This window comes from Nannospalax galili, unplaced genomic scaffold (genome assembly GCF_000622305.1).
Source record: "Nannospalax galili isolate Female #2095 unplaced genomic scaffold, S.galili_v1.0 scaffold234, whole genome shotgun sequence".
Classification (NCBI taxonomy): domain Eukaryota; kingdom Metazoa; phylum Chordata; class Mammalia; order Rodentia; family Spalacidae; genus Nannospalax; species Nannospalax galili.
In genome coordinates, this window is record NW_008335054.1 from 2,483,644 (window position 1) to 2,490,108 (window position 6,465).

Sequence of the window (6,465 nt, forward strand, 5' to 3'; positions counted from 1 at the left end):
GGTATGATGACTTCAATAGCACAGACTTTGAGATCCTAAGTTTGGCCAGACTTAAGCAAAAGGAAAAAGCCATGTAAATTAAGAATAGCGGGATTTTGAATTCAATATTGCTCAAAATGTATAAAAAAATGGGTTTGTGTGAACAAATCAGCTTCCAAGACCAAGCACTACTAGCCTGAAACTGTTGTTTTCCTGTGGTTTCCCTTGGAGAATGCTAGCTGTCTTCTGCAGGACCTGATTGATGCCACCCTGACCAACTGAAGGCTGAAAGGCACTCCCTATCCAGTTTGAGCCACAATGAATATGCAAATATCCCGTCAGACTTTCAATGTTAGCTTTCATTACTTCCCACTCCCATTTTTCCTAGCTCAAGATCTAGTTTAACTTTGTTATTTATTTGCTAAATACATGTACAGAGGGGCTGGAGAGATAGCTCAGCGATTAAGAGCACTGGCTACGCTTGCAGAATGCCCAGGTATGATTCCCAGCATGCACATGGCAGCTAACAACTGCCCATAACTCCAGTTCCAGGAGATTTGACATCCTCTTGTGGTGTTCTCAGACACTGCATGACAGGGGTGCACTTACATACATGCAGACCATACACTCATACACATAAAAAAGTACAATAAAATATTTTTAAATATATATGTGTACAGTAACCCACTGCCTATCACATGACACATAAAAACACTGGCAGTCAACAAAAGGAGTATTCCTAACACACAGTCCTCCACTTATGTATGTATCAGGAACCAAAAGAAAGGAGAAAGTTGACAATGACTTGTTCACATTTAACTAAGAAGCCGTATGTTACAACGTTATAAGGTAGATATCCGGAAATCTATCTGAATCTTTTAGCAACTGTCCATACAGAAGCCTGTGATAACAAGCCTGTGGTTCAATCATGGAAATTCAGAAAATAAAAAGGAGAAATGTAAATGCATTGTGATGAATAATGAAAGGAACCAAATGTCATATTCTGATTAAAAATAAAGGCAAGTGTCCGTTTCCAGACATTCGTCAGTGGACTTGTGAAGAAAAGTCAATAGATGTCCTTTCCAAAGGTTTTCTTTTCTTTTCTTTTCCATTTGAGTTTGGGAGTTACTTAATTTAAACTGAGTTGCCCTTGCCTTGCTGTCCTTCAAAGCTATAAATATTGTTATTCAGTGTGATTGCTTCAAAATGAAGAAAAGCAGTCTTTAAAATGACTTTAGAAGCAATTTAGCACCCAAATTTATCAATAATGTAAATGGATATATATGTATATCTACATATATAGCCAGCCTCTATTACCTCATATGTGGGAAATGAAAGGCATACTGAGGCTCACAGAGCAATTTGATCTTCCAACTTCATGGGTTTCAGTCTCTGAACATAAAAGAAAATCTTTTAGAAAAAGTCATCAGATAAATGATCAGCATATTGAGCTACAAATCCTGAGAATGGTTTCAATTAGAACATGTGAAGAAAACAATACAATAAAAGAACCTAAGTTGTCTTAAATTTTCAGCTTCAAATGGTAAGTTTATCATTTTTGGAATTGATTTTTATTTAATTTCTTGAGGATTAGGATCACCTGGAACTGGAGTTACTTAGGGTTGTTAACTGCCATGTGAGTGGTGAGAATCAAACCTGGGTCCTCTGGAGGAATAGCAAGTGTTCTTAACTGCTGAACCATCTCTCCAGCCCCTTTGGAATTGATTTGAACCAATTGTTAACTGGAATTGTGTAAATATTAATCTGGAGAGAAATTCCATGTGTACTTTGTGATGTGTTCTTAAGTCTACTCATAGCCTAGCACTGAGAGAAGCTAAATGTGAGGGGCTGAAGCAGAAGCCTTTCCCAAAGCAACACTCTGCCTGGGGGACTAAGAGAATTTGAGGGACACGTTGAGGGGAAGAATCTTATGAGTGAAGGAGAGACCATGAAGCCTTTGTAAGCTGGACTGCACATGAAGAATTTTTAAGATAAACAAATAGCAGTTAAAAAAAAGAAAAAGTAGGGATAGTCCATCTTAGCAAAGGCCTAACCTTGTAGACTCTGCCTGCACTAGGATTCTCATTAGCTCCTTTGGAAATGGTTAGCTCTCAATTTTCTCCTGCTAGATCTAAAAATTCCATGGATAACACACAAGCAAATTCCTAGTCGACACTCACAGAAGAAGTTGTCATGGACAAGAACTTATCTCTCCCAGAGAGCTCAGCAGATGGAAAATAGCTATGTGTCTTTATAAACAAATCATTCTGTGAGTGACAGTGGGTACACAAATATGTCAGTTCCCCACAACAGTTCTTACTCAACTGACAGTTTGCTTCTATTTTGATTACAGAATTAAAACGTAATTAGTATGTTTTAATGAGTCCAAATGTGCCACATTAAGATTCAGTAATTACTATAAAATGATGTGTTGCGATTGAATGCCCCCTCAAACAAGGGACATTTAAAGACAGTCCCATTTACTGCTCAGTTGTTGCTTCTCTTAAAACCACCACTCTGCCCTCCGTAAATACGCAATAATTGTAGAGTTTAAAATTATACTGGATTATCTCATGTTTGCAGACAGAGGTAGCTAGCCTAATATTTTTCAAGTGTATAAGTTATTTGATCATGTGAGGAACTTAAGGAATATGTTGCCTGTTTGGTTACAGTTGGCTAAACACTGGCTTTCCAAGTTAGCTCCCCATCATGGCATGGACAGGCTGGTCCATGTGGTATGAGTTCATGGCATGGACAGGCTGGTCCATGTGGTATCAGCTTTTCTCTTGAGTCCAAGACACAACCTCTCTGTTATTTCTAGGGTTCTATTTATCATTAAGATTCAGTAGGGCTTAAAACAAATCTAGAAAAGTTGTCTGAGAGTTTAAAACACAATGAAAGAGCCTGAACACAGAATTCATCACATTTCCTATTTGGAAGTATAGCCTCATAACCCATGTGATTCCTGTAATAACTGAATTATCAGCACATCAGCAGATATCAACACTGTGTAAGTTATTTTTATTGTCAGTATGACCAAACACCTGAGAGAAACAATGTGAGAGATGAAAAGATGTCTTGCTTTATTTCCATTTCCTATTGTTGTGAGAAAATACCCTAAACAAAAGTAACTTGAAGGAGAAAGGGTTTATTTGGCTCAAAATTCCAGATTATAATCTATCATTGTGGGGAAACGAAGGCCACACAGACTTGAGCCAGCTAGTCACATTACATCCACAGTCAAGAGCGGGAGAGAGCAGTGAGTCAAAGCAGGCATGTCAGCTCCTTTCTCCACTGGTGCACACCCCAGGATCCCTGCCCAGGGACTGGAGCCACCCACAGTGGGCGGGTCTTCCCTCCTTAATGTAATCAAGATAATCTCTCATGGACGTGCCCACAGGCCATCCTAAATGTAGACAATCCCCCACTGAGATTCTCCTCCCAGATTCTAGACTAGTCAAGTTGCCAATGAAAACCAACTATCATAGTAGGGTTTATTTTGGGACATGCTTTCAGAAAGATTAATTCATGGTGATATGCTTTTGCAGACTATCAAGGTAATCATCGTAACATGGGTAAAGGAGCTTAATCATCTCATGGTTGACCTCAGGAAGGGGGGGGGAGAGAGAGACAGAGATAGAGACAGAGACAGAGACAGAGACAGTGAGACAGAGACTATAAGATACCCCAAAAGACCCACAACCAGTGATGTACTACTTCCTCCAGCAGTTAGGTCCTACCTCCCATAACTTCCCTAGTAGCTGGGGACCAAGTTGCCAACATTTAGGAGAGATGCTTCATATCAAAGCCATAACATTGATAGACTTCACAGTAACACTATGATCTCAAAGCACACTGAAATATTCAAGTTCCTTATAATTAAACCTTTCATTCTATAGAAAACTTAAAAAAGAAAAAAAATGTAAATGTTAATGGATTTTTAAATCTACATAAAATTTTACCATTTAATAATAAGATAAATTTGTACATGGATCTGCTTGTTTATTTTCACTTTAAGGAGAAACTCTTGGAATGAGCAGTTTGGCCCATACATTGGAGCTGGAACAGGGGGCGTCCAAAACTCGGCCAACTGGCACTGGGGAGGTTAGAATAGGAATATGTCAAGCAGTAGAACGAGTTTGAGCCACCCCCCTCCCCCAAGAAGGGCAAGGAACCTTTTAGGGTTCACAACGTCTCAGAACCTAAAGACTGCCATTGTAAACTCAAGAGCTACCTTGGGCCCAAACCCACTCTAGGACCTTGAAAATTGGCTTTCCTCACTAAGAACGATGTACAAAGTAGACCTCACACCAGACCCCAAGGAGACGGCAGCCATTGAGGCTCTACGAAAGCGGGAAAAAGATCGACAAAGCCAATTCTTCAATGTGCGGAACCAAGTCATGGGTGTGGATGTCGACGCTCTCAACAACCAGGTGGAGGAGAGAAAGCATCGAGAGACAGTGGAGCGGGATGCAGAGATGGCGTTTGCAGCCAAGGACATGTAGTATGATCGAGTAGTCGCGTTGATGGAGAAGGAAGAGGCAGACCGGGTACGGCGCTTGAACAAGAAAGTGCGGGGATTTGGGGAGCAGAAGCAGGTGAAGCGTGGGCGTGAACTTGACCCTCCGGATGCGGACCGACTCCAGGAGTGTCCAGGCCTCCTCGGGGACAGCGGCCGGTGCTGGGGCCCCTCCGGCATGCCGCATCTCCCTGGGGGGCACCTGCACGAGGAATCGTGCCTGAAACGGCAGCAGGAGCAGCTCAGACGAGGCCTGGACCAGCAGCTGCAGGAGAAACGGGAAGCCAGGGAAGGGGAGGCGCACGCGGCGGTGCTCAGCGACCTGCTGCGGCTGGCCATGGACGCGCGGGCGGCTGAGCTGGCCAGGCTGGAGGAGTCGTGCCGCGCCGCCATGCGGACCGCGGTGGCCAACGCCAACAAAGCCCAGGCAGCCGAGCAGGCCCTGCACCAACGCCATGAGCATCACCAACAGCAGGAAGCCAACTTCGTGGAGATCAAGAACCAGATCACCAGTGACCTACTGACTGACAGCCCTCAGACTGCCCAGCGCTGCGGGGCTTCTCCCCGGTCCTGCCCTACTGCTGGAAGGGTATGACTCGGGAGCAGCAAGCCGCCTTCAGGGAAGGCCAGGAAGCGCAGCGCCGGGAGAAGGACCAGCAGCGCCAAGCCGCAAAGGCCCTGGATGCTGAGTGGGGAAGCCAGACCTTACTCTTGGCCAAAGCTGCTCTGGAGCTGGAAGAAGAGAAGAAGGAATTGTGTGCAGAATTTCGAAGAGGGCTGGACTCCTTCAACCGAGAGCTGGCTAAAGAGCAAAAAGCCCAGCAGGACTACCTGCATTCCGTCATCTACACCGACCAGCCTACAGCCCAGTACTACCAACAGTTCAACACTAGCAGCCGCTGAAGTCAAGACGGCTGCCTTCCTTCTGGCAAGCTGTGTCACAGAGGGCTAGGAAGCAAAAAGACTGCTGTATATCCCCCCCATCCCTCTCCCACAGGAGAGAGAGAAACCCAAAACCCCACTTTCTGCCCTAGCTAATAAAGTTATCCACTAAAATGAGAAAAACAATTAAATTTTGGCTGAATATTTGATGTATGTAGAAAACATACATCAGCTTAAAATTTTTTCAGAATTACTTGATCAGTTCTGAGAACATTATTCCACACAAGTACATAGTGTGAAATGGCAGAATTACGTTTAGAGCACTTCAAAATAGAAAGTCTGTCAAAATTCAATATAATATTCAGGTGATGGTTTAAAAATATTAGCATATATTAATTTTGCACAGTAGATTTCATTGTGCTGTCTTCATACACTGCTCTCTCTTGTTCTCCTCCCCTTCCTGCTCATCGCTTTCCTCTTCCCAACTCCACCCCTTTTTACTTTCATGTCTTTTTATCCTTTGCTTTTTAAAATCTTTACATTGCATTTAGTGTGTGTGTGTGTGTGTGTGTGTCTGTGTGTGTGCGCGCGCGCATGTGGGCACACCCATGTGGAGTTCAGAAGTCAACTTGTGGCACTTGGTTCTCTCTTACCATGTGGATCCTAGGGATCAAACTCAGGTCATCGGGCTTGGTAACAAGCACATTACCTACTAAGCCATCTCTTGGGCCCTTTATTTTCGTCAGTGGCTGCACCATTGAAAATTTCTTTCCCTCCCCTACCACCCATTAACTGTCAAAATCCTCAGGAATAGACAGGTCCACATGAGCAACCAACCCCATCCCATTATTAGGCTATTGATAAACCAATCCTGTGCAGATCTTCTGTAGATAATCGTAGCTTCTGCGAGTTAGAGTGCAACGGCCATGTCTTATCCAGAAGTCACATCCCCCTCCCTTGCCCAGTTTCCCCAGCCCTTCAATTCTGTCCAACCCTTCTTCCACGATGTTCTCCGAGCCTTGGCGGGAATGATACAGATGTCCCAGTTATGGCTGAGCAACTCACTTGTTTATCAGTTATGAGCC

At 43.7% G+C, this 6,465-nt stretch overlaps 1 pseudogene; it reads left to right on the forward strand.

The window, feature by feature from the left end:
• Positions 1-4,268: 4,268 nt before the first annotated feature.
• On the forward strand, positions 4,269-5,401 carry LOC103731380 (annotated as a pseudogene).
• Positions 5,402-6,465: the final 1,064 nt, after the last annotated feature.